Here is a 10,000-nt window from a genome sequence, read left to right as displayed (position 1 = left end):
AATCTAAAAGTACAATTAATTTTTTTTTTTTTTTTACAAAACTGTAGTCATAAGGCATACAATTGTACATATAGGACCATATTTAACATTTCTTCATAGATGTATATATCAATAACAACAGAGTAAAACATTGATTTGCAGGAATAATTATTTTAGTAAAATTTGTTTGGCAGGTATAAAAGTAGACAGACAGTAGTAGTAGGCAATGAGGTGGTCTTTGGCAGAATCCTTGTAACCCTTCAGTGTAAGTGGATTAGTCTGGGGAGTCGCATGGGCACAGTCAATTGGTAATATAGTGGGTTTTGAGTAGTTTCTTAAATAGTGAAGCAGAGCTGGTAGAAGTTATGTGTTTTGGAAGTGAGTTCCAGATTTTTGCTATTGTACAGCCAAAGAGTGATTTACCTGTTTCATTCTTGTGTTTGATGACATTTATGAGATTTTGGTCTGTTGATCTTAAGATTCGAGTGGTAGTGTAGTGCTGTATTAGTTCCTGTAGTGCTGGAGTTTTGTCAGAGAGGTAGTATGGTTTATGGGCTGTGACGAGTTGACTTGTAAGTAGTAGTTGGAGTAACTCAATCCAGTTGAGCTGTTTGAGGGAGAGACAGTGATAGTATCTATTAGAGGCACCTGTAGCAAACTTGGCAATCTTATTATAGCAAGATGCCATTTTGTTTTGTTCGCTATGGCGATGATTAGTCAGTACTGGGGAGGCATAAAATAGGGTGGATAATAGATGAGTTCTTGCAATGGTGGCTTTGGTATAGCTGGTCATGAATTGCCTGTTACTCTACAAGACACCAAGCTTTTTGTTTACCTTTTTGATTGTTTGGGCTATGTATATGTCAGATCTGAGATTGTTGTCGATTACTACACCTAGAAGTTTAGTGTGTGTGGTTGGAGTGATTGTGGTATTGTCCTTGGAGTTAATTGTGAAGTCATTATTTAGTACAGAAGATCTGCCAGGACTGAAGAGAATTAGCTTTGATTTTTTTGGGGTTGAGTAGAAGTTTAATGCTAGAAAGCCATGCTTCAGCCAGAGTAAATTTATTCAGTGTTATTGTTTGAAGTTCACTTAAGGTGGGGGCTGCACATATGATAGTGGTGTTATCTGCATATTGCACTATAGAAGCAGAGGGAGATAATGCAACTATCTGATTTGTAAATAAGGAGAATAGTAAAGGACCAAGTATGGAGCCTTGAGGGACTCCTATAGTTACAGGTAGAAGGGAGGATAGTTGTTCTTGCCAGAGCTCTGCTTGTTGATGGTCAGTTAAGGAATTCACCCCGGGGATCATGTCAGTTGCCCTGCTAGACAGGGGTCCAGGGAAGTAAATAGTGTGGTAAGAAATAACCAGAGAATTGTTATGGCTAGGCTTGTATAGGCCCTAGGGCCGATAGCCTAGTACCAACCTAGGAACCTATGGACCTATAAATAGCTGTTGAACCACAATATAGGTTCATAGGTTCATACTAGGCTATCTGCCCTGGGTCATTTATAAGCCTAGCCCGAGTGTGTTTGGCTTTTGCCACCCTTTGATTTGAGTTTGCTGTGCTCTTTTTAAGGTTAGTTTACTGTGCCTCTGTCTAGTAGTGACACAGAAGTAATCCCCGGGGTAAACCTACGATCTCCCATCCACTCATCAAGATTCCTCTTGAAGAGAGTCAGTGAGGTGCTCTGCCTAACATGGACTGGGATTCTATTCCAGAGGGAACGGAGCCTCTGGGTTATGAATCTGTCCCTCCAGCATGTTCTATTTATTCTGTGCTGAGGTTCAAATCCCTCGAGCGCGTGGTTCTAAGGGATTTAGATTTACTGAGGTGGAGCATGTCCATTAATTCTGGGTTGGACATAGCTTTGTATGTCAGGCATTGATCGCCTCGAAGTAGGTGGTATGCAACTGAGTAGAGCTGGAGTTTTTTTAACCAGGCAGCATATGGGATCTGTTTGAGTCCCTTGATCCTCTTTGTGAGGTACTTTTGGGGTCTTTCTAGTTGCTGCAGGTGTCGGATAAGGTACATCCCAAAAGGGGCATTGTATTCTATGATGGGCCTGATGAGGGATGAATAAAGGGGCACTATTACCTCACTTGATCTAGATGTGAATCCTTTCATGATAAGGTGGGCTATGTAGAAGGTCTTTCTAACCACTTTGGTAATGTGGTTGTCAAAGGAGAGATTGTTATCAGCTTGGGTCCCCAGGTCCCTAATGGTGTGGGAGTTTATGTTTAGGGTAGATAGAGTTTTTAGAAGCATGCTGTGGTTGACCATATCAAAGGCTTTTGATAGGTCTAAGAATACAGAGGATACAAAAAGTCCTTTGTTTCTATGAGTGTTGACTATGTTGGTATATGACAGTAGTGCGGTTGTGGTACTATGGGAAAGCCGAAAGCCGTGTTGAGAAGTTGATATAAGGTTATTTTTTAGGATGTATTGCATTAGTTGCATATGTACTACTTTTTCTAATATTTTTGATAAAGGTGATAAAATTGCGATTGGGCAGTAGCTGGTCAGCTGGAGTGGAATAATGTGGGATATTTTCCACAGGTTAGGTATTTTGCATTCGGATATTGATCTATTTATGAGGATGGATAGTGGGTAGGATATGGTTTCCGCTGATAATTGAAGGAACTCAGTGGGAAGTTTGTCAGCAGATAATGTGGTAGGTTTTAATTTTTTGAGTTTAGTAATACGTTGTGTTGGTGCAGGAGACAAGGAGAAGGTAGAGGAATTTTGCTGTGTAGTTGGGGTTGCAGGGGTTGGAGAAGGTGAGGGGCTGGTGGTGCTATTTAGAATGTTGGAAAGAGTTAGGACTGTTTCGGTAAAGAATTTGTTGAATTGGGTGGAGGTGTCTTCACTGTTGGATGGTACTATGGGTGCAGGAGTGCCAATTTTGCCTGGGTGCAGTAATTTATTTATTGAGGTCCAGAATTTCTGAGGATTGTTAGTGTGTTTTTCTTGTAAGGTTGTGTAGTATTTGGCCTTATCTAGTTTTATAAGTTGTTTGGCCTTGTTCTGGAGTGCTAAGTAGTTTTGTTTTGATGTTGTGGTTTTAAGCTTATGCTATAGAGCCCAGGCTCTGTCTCTGTCCTTCATTATGTTTTTTGTTTCTTTTGTTAACCAAGGGGCATAGTTTGTCTTAACTCTGATGGTGCTGGCTGGTGCATGATGGTTTATAATTTTGAGAAAGGTTGAGTTGAAGTAATCTAGTGCCTCATATAGAGGTAGGTGTATTACGGGAGACCAGTTACAGTATTTTAGTTCATTGTTTAGGTCCTTGGCTTTGAGTTTTTTTTTTTTTTTGTTGCAAACTATTCTAATGGTGGATTCGTTACTGTGGTGGGATTTATTCCTAATAAGGTAGGTTGGTTGGTGATTGCTCAAGCTGTCTGGTAGGCAGCCTGATTGGTGTGCTATGGTGGGGTCAGACAGAAGTATCCAATGTAGGATGGAGTGACGCTTGGATTTCTTATCAATTCATGTGGGGTTGTTTATGATTTGGGTAAAGCCATGGAGGCTGATATGGGTAGAGGGATTATATCTGGTACAGTCGGACCAGCCTATGTTAAAATCTCCTAGGAGTATGGTCTCTTCTGGATTGGAGATAAACATCCAGTATAAAAGGCTCTCCATAGTGGCAATATTGTTACCTGGTGGGATGTAGGCACCTGCTCTAACTACATGTTTATTAGAGTTTAGTTTTAGTTTAGCAAGAATGAGTTCAATATCATTGTCTTCTTGGGGTTGTAGCTAAGTTGTTCCAATATGAGAAGATTTTGATACATTATGGCGACACCTCCATCTTTTTTCCCTGTCCTATTCTTCCATATAATATTATAGCTGGGGGGTGTGATCTCATTATCATGATGTTCAGGTCTGAGCCAAGTTTCAGTTAGTATGGCTAAATCCGGCTTATATAATGCTAATAGGCCATGGAGGTCTTGAACTTTGTTAATTATGCTCCTTCAGTTGATGTTTAAGAGAAGAAGAGATGAGGTTGGCCTGCTATAAAGAGAGTTTGGTTGGTTTAGGTTTGGATGGGGTGAAGAAGTGGGTCCTGGGTTAGGATGTATGTCTCCACAGCAAGTGAGTTTTTTGATTAGTTGTAGGTAGAGTTTAAGTAGTTTTTGTAGTATCTTATTTTGTTTCTGGGAAGAGTATGGGTTAAGTTTGTTTGCTGGTTTATTATTTATACAGGAATTTTGATGGGTTGGGACAAGATCACCTGGATATATAGCGACCTGTTTTAATTTTAGTGCATTGGTTATGGTGTCAGTTTGACCTTGGGTTGGATTGGGGAGATGAAGTTATGTGTGATAGGATGTGAGGATGGAGAACAGGAGAAGGACAAAAATAGTTAATGTGTAGAAAGCTACCTTTTGGCATGGGGAAGATATTCTGTTAAATTTGTTTCTTCCCTTTTTATGTTACCATTGAGATAGGAGAGGAGGGGTGAGAGAGTGGGAAGTATACAGTTAAATGGCTCAGGAGTAGTTAAATGAATTGGTGATAAGGGTTTGTCATATGATAACTAAGTGGGGGTTTATTGGTGTGACCTGATTGGTTGATTGGGTATGTTTGTTGGGGTGGGAGGGGTTTGGCAATTATAACTTTAACAGCACTAGGGGTGGGTGGAAATGGGGGTAGGGTAGAGGAGCAGAGTGAGCCCTAAGGGCAAACGAAACAGGAAGAGCTGAGGCGAGAAATGACGGGCAAGGTAAGAAAAAAACAATCAGTCAATGTGAAGATGAAGGTACAGAGCTAGTGGTAGGCATCAGATAAGGAGCAGAAGAAGGAAAAGTAGCTGGAGAGATAATGGTTAATGTTCTGAGATTGAGTTTGATATATTGTAAACCATAGAAGGGATGACTGTGGGATACTGTACTTACTGGATGGCCACAACTCAGTAGTTGTATGTTGTGTTAATAACCTGAGGCTACACAGGTGTGGAACAAGATGAATATTTATCAGAAACCTACTAACGTAGAGCTCCAAACTTTAGTAGGGCTAAGTGTGGAAAATGCACGGGAGGAGAATAAGTAGCTGAGCTTGGGTAGATAAAATAAAAAAGAAGGGATAGCACTGTCACCTAGTGGCCAAAACTTACAATGGCACTATGGTGGAGCCGGAGAATAAGGAGAATAAAGCAGGACAACATGAATGGATGTTGATAATGGGTGACTTGAATGCACATATTGGCACAGACAGAACCGGATATGAGGATTGCCTGGGTCCACATGGGTTAGGTAACAGGAATAAAGAAGGAGAAGCCATTCTAGACTTCTGTCTGGCAAATGGCTTGATAGTAGTCAATGCATGGTTCAGAAAGCGAGACAGTCACAAGATCACATACAAGAGTAGCCAACATGCAACTCAGGTAGACTTCCTCCTAGTAAGGAAAAGGCACTGGGGTAAAATCCATGATTGCAAAGTCATCCCCAGTGAAACAGTTGGCCCACAGCATAAACCATTAGTTGCACAATCAGCTGTAAACAGTGGTCAGGGAAGGCTCTAAGGTCAACGGAGTCTAGGCTAAAGACCTGGAAGATGGCTGGAGAGAAAGTACAGCAGTTCAAGGAATTACTCAGGGCTCTAGCACCCGAAGAAGAGGAAGAAATAGGTGGAGTTGAAAAAGAGTGGCAGCGCCTAAAAACTGCATGTGTTAGGACTACATAAAAAATAAGTTACATAAGGAAAGCTGGCAGTGGAATGCAGAAGTCCAGGAAGTCATCAAAAGAAAGAAGGAGTACAGGAAGAAATGGGAGATAGAAAAGACTGACTAGGCTAGGAAGGGCTACTGGCTGGCTAAAAAAGAAGCTAAGAAAGAAGTTGCAATAGCAAAGAATAGGGCATCGGCGGCTCTCTACCAACTTCTGGAAAGTGACTCAGCAAGGGGCACAAAGAAACTATATCAGGTTGCAAGGCAAAGACAGAAAGATAAAGAAGATAGTCAGACACCCTTCATAAGGGATGCCAGCAACAACCTGCTCACCAGTCCACAGGACATCAGAGGCAGATGGAAGGAGTATTTCCAGCACCTTCTGAATGAAGAAAACCCCACAGAAGCTGTACTGCCCTAGAAACAGCCTACAATGAAAGGAGAAGAAGAGGAACCCACGTTAGAAGAAGTAAGAACAGCACTAAGAAAGATGAAGTCAGGGAAAGCAGAAGGGTCAGATGAGGTCACAGCAGATATAATAAAGATGCGGTGTGAGATAGGGGAGAAATGACTCCTAAGGGTACTAATAGCAGTGTGGAGAGAAAGGTGTATCCCTGATGACTGGAAAATAAGCATATTCATGCCAGTGTACAAGAACAAAGGGGACATCCACAACTGTGGGCAGTACAGAGGGATCAAACTCCTACCATATTGCATGAAAGTTCTGGAGAGGGTGATTGATAAACGGATACGCAGAGTAGTAGAATGTAAGATAAGAGATGAGCAGTTTAGATTCAGATCAGGATGCAGCACAATTGACCCAATGTTTGCATTGAGACTGTTACTTGAGAAGAAGCTAGAGATTAAGAGGGAGTCCAACTGGGCATTCCTAGACTTGGAGAAAGCATATGACAAGGTCCCAAGAAAGCTAATCTGGGCAGTACTGCAGTGGTTTGAAGTCCAGGAAACATTGGTAGAATTAGTGCAGGCTATGTACAAGGACCCAGTGACTCAAGTACAAACAATGTTCAGCCTCACAGAGGGGTTCCCAGTGGGAGCGGGTGTACATCAGGGTTCAGCTCTGAGCCCACTGCTTTTCATACTGGTGATGGACTACATTAGCAAACAGGTTGGAGGAGACAGATAAACAAAGCTGCTGTATGCAGATGATGTGGCAGTACAGGCAGACTCTGAGCTAGAACTTTAGCAAAGGATAGAAGAATGGAATGAAAATCTGAAGGCACATGGGATGAAACTAATCACAGATAAGATGGTGGTAATGGCAGCAAACTGGGGAAATCAGAAGAATCTAAGAATAGAGATAGAAGGGAAAATAGTGGAACAGGTAAACAGTTTCAAGTATCTGGGAGAGGTGGTTTAGGAAAATGGTAGTTTGAATGAAGAGATCAAAGCTAGAATCAGAGGTGCTGCAGCCAACTGGCATAGAGTATCAGGTGTAGTCTATGACAGAAGAATGCCAAAGAAGCTGAAAAGTAAGGTGTAGAAGACAGTGGTGTGACCAGTACTACTGTATGGTACAGAAACCTGAGGAGTAAAGGCAGAACAGTTGAATAAGCTAGAGTTGATGGAAATGAAGTGCCTGAGAAAGGTGGTATGATGCACACTGTGGGACAGATGAAGAAATGAGGACATAAGAGCAGAAGCCAAAGTAGCTCCAATTGCAGAAAAGATCAAAGAGAACAGATTACGGTGGTTTGGACACATGTAGAAAAGCAGAAGACAATGTAGTGAGGAAGATTTGGGACAGACAGGAAGAAAGTAAGAGGAAGCAAGGACATCCAGTAAAGAGGTGGATGGATTGTGTGAAAGAAGATCTGCTCCAGTCAGGCATGAGTGTTGAAGAAGGTAGGAGTGTGGCACTGAATCGAGAGAGTTGGCGACAGTTAACATGATACCCTGATCCCATGTCGAAAAAAATGGGAAAAAGGGGCGGCTGATGAATTACTGATGCAGATGAGGGGTGAGGGAGAGACAAAAAGTCCATTAACAACTGTTTATGCTTCTATTTTCCACAACAGTACTGCTCAATACTCTATGGGTCTGCCCTCACTTTACATCTACCTATGGCCCATAGCTTCTGTAGTACAAACAGACGTATTAAAATGTCAGCCTGGAATGGTATGAGGCAAACTGTGACAACTCTGGGTACATGACTAGAGGGGACTCGTACATGTCATGGTTACATATTTGGCACAGGAGGGATACTCTGAACTGTTATTATGTGAGTGTGCTACTGGCATATAGCAACTGGTTTCATATCTGTGTCCTGGATTATTTGCAGCAGTGACCACTGGCCGTGACAGCGTGACACTTGAGGGACATGTATCAGGAACATACTCTCAACCTCTTAGAGCATGACATCTGGACAAAGCCATACATAAGAGTGGGACAAAGGCCCATAAATATTGGCAATTGTTAGATATTGCTCTTACAAACTTAGAAAGTTGGTAAAATAGGTGTTGCATTTGCATGGCTTTTCTGAAGGATATGACATCTGACACTTATATGTCTATCATTACTACAGCTTGTTTTTCGGAAGGTTAATAAACGTTATCATCTTTTGGTGGTCTTGCTCTTTTTGTCCGTGGAGCTTCTTTTGTTTTCCTTGGCTTTTTGTCCATTGTGGTATTTTCTATCATTATTTTCTAACTTCTATATAGTTCTAACTAAGCCATATCTCATCACAATGAGCTATATATGATTTGCCACTGATTTGACATGATACAGCTACTTTATGTAAACAGACCAAAAATCTGAGCCAAATGTCTAGACATTCAATGAATATCTGTACAGTTGAGAGGTATGATTCTGGAAGAGTGCATATTGTATGTACCTACCCTGATGTCATTTGCAGGCGTGTGGTGGGACAATTGAAATATTGTACACAGTTTATTAGTATACCCTTCATACAGCTACTGGTAACATTTCCTTACCTGTAAAACCTGTGGGGAAAATGTCTGTTAACACTACCTGACTGTTTTTACATTTATTCCTGATTCCTTGTGTGTAGATTTGCACACATCTTAGTACCACTCCCTGGATTTGAACCATGTCTGGGTGTACTAAATTAATAACTAAGCCATATCTCATCACAATGAGCTATTTGGGAGCTGCTGTTTCTTGTTTCACTGGTTTCTGCCTAATAGTTTCTTAGTTAGACAGTCTGAACTTGTAATCATGTGATGCCATGCATGACAGATAGTTATAGTACTGTTCATTATTCCTTTGGATTACTACAGACTGGAAAGCAAAGGTTAACAGAAGGCAATGCTACATGGAACAGACTTTGATACTGTACATATTACTATTCAGGGTTCAGAGCTTAGTGCAGTATATATTTCACATTAAATTTATATCTCGCTTTACAGCTACACCATCTACAATTTCCCTTAACAGCTTGTTCAGAGATGAACCTCAGTTAATGTATGCTGTCACAGCCATATTTGCTTTGAAGAACCATATAACTTTCTATATGTTGAGAACATACCTGAATAAACACAACAGTTTTGTGTAAGGGTCTTTATTGTACATCAATATTAGTCAGGCAAAATTTTTTATTTATTCAGTTCACACAGTAACAGTATAACTACTAGCAATAAGCAATGTACTCCTTCTTAGCTATTTTAACTAAATACTGCAAAATAGATTTGTACTCACCAGCCTGTTGGTGCAGCCTCAGCAGTCTGTCACCATGGGCTTCAACATTCATAGCCCTCTCTGCTGCAGCTGTAGGGGAGAAAAACACACATTATGCATATCTGTCTGTCACATTCTCAGGCTAATATTTGCTACAAACTACTTGATAGTGATACTTACACACTACTGGAGCATTCTGGTCCCATCCATCTTGGATCCACTGGTTCAAGAGCACCCCCTTTTTATGGGTTAGGTCGGCATAGTGGTGCTGTAACTGCTCACCAGTCCAGGGAATGCCAGTAGCACTGGTGAGGTCATGTGGGAGACAGTCCCAGGCCTTTGCTTTGTATTGGGAGCCCTGGTACTGGCCCTGCAGCAATCTCTCCTCATGTTTTTTTACTAGGAGTCCAGCCATGACCCTGGACTCCTGCATGCTCCAGCATTGCACCCAAAAGTGCACTCCCTCTCCTATGCCAGCCATTGTATCTGCACAGATGAACTATAACAGATTATGGCTGTATTCCTGTCTGCACTTTTTAAATAGTGTGATATTCCCACCCTTTGTTGTCATTGGACCATTTTGAAAAGGCTAAGCTCCACTAAGCAGTGCGTAAATCCACTTAGCTGAGCTACCTGCTGCGTAACATTCATGTCTTAGCAATGGTTACACCTGCTAAGCATAGCTGA

This window comes from Protopterus annectens, chromosome 3.part1 (genome assembly GCF_019279795.1).
Source record: "Protopterus annectens isolate FY-2018-M chromosome 3.part1, PAN1.0, whole genome shotgun sequence".
NCBI classification, from domain to species: Eukaryota; Metazoa; Chordata; order Ceratodontiformes; family Protopteridae; genus Protopterus; species Protopterus annectens.
Note: the sequence above shows the minus strand (reverse complement) of the source record.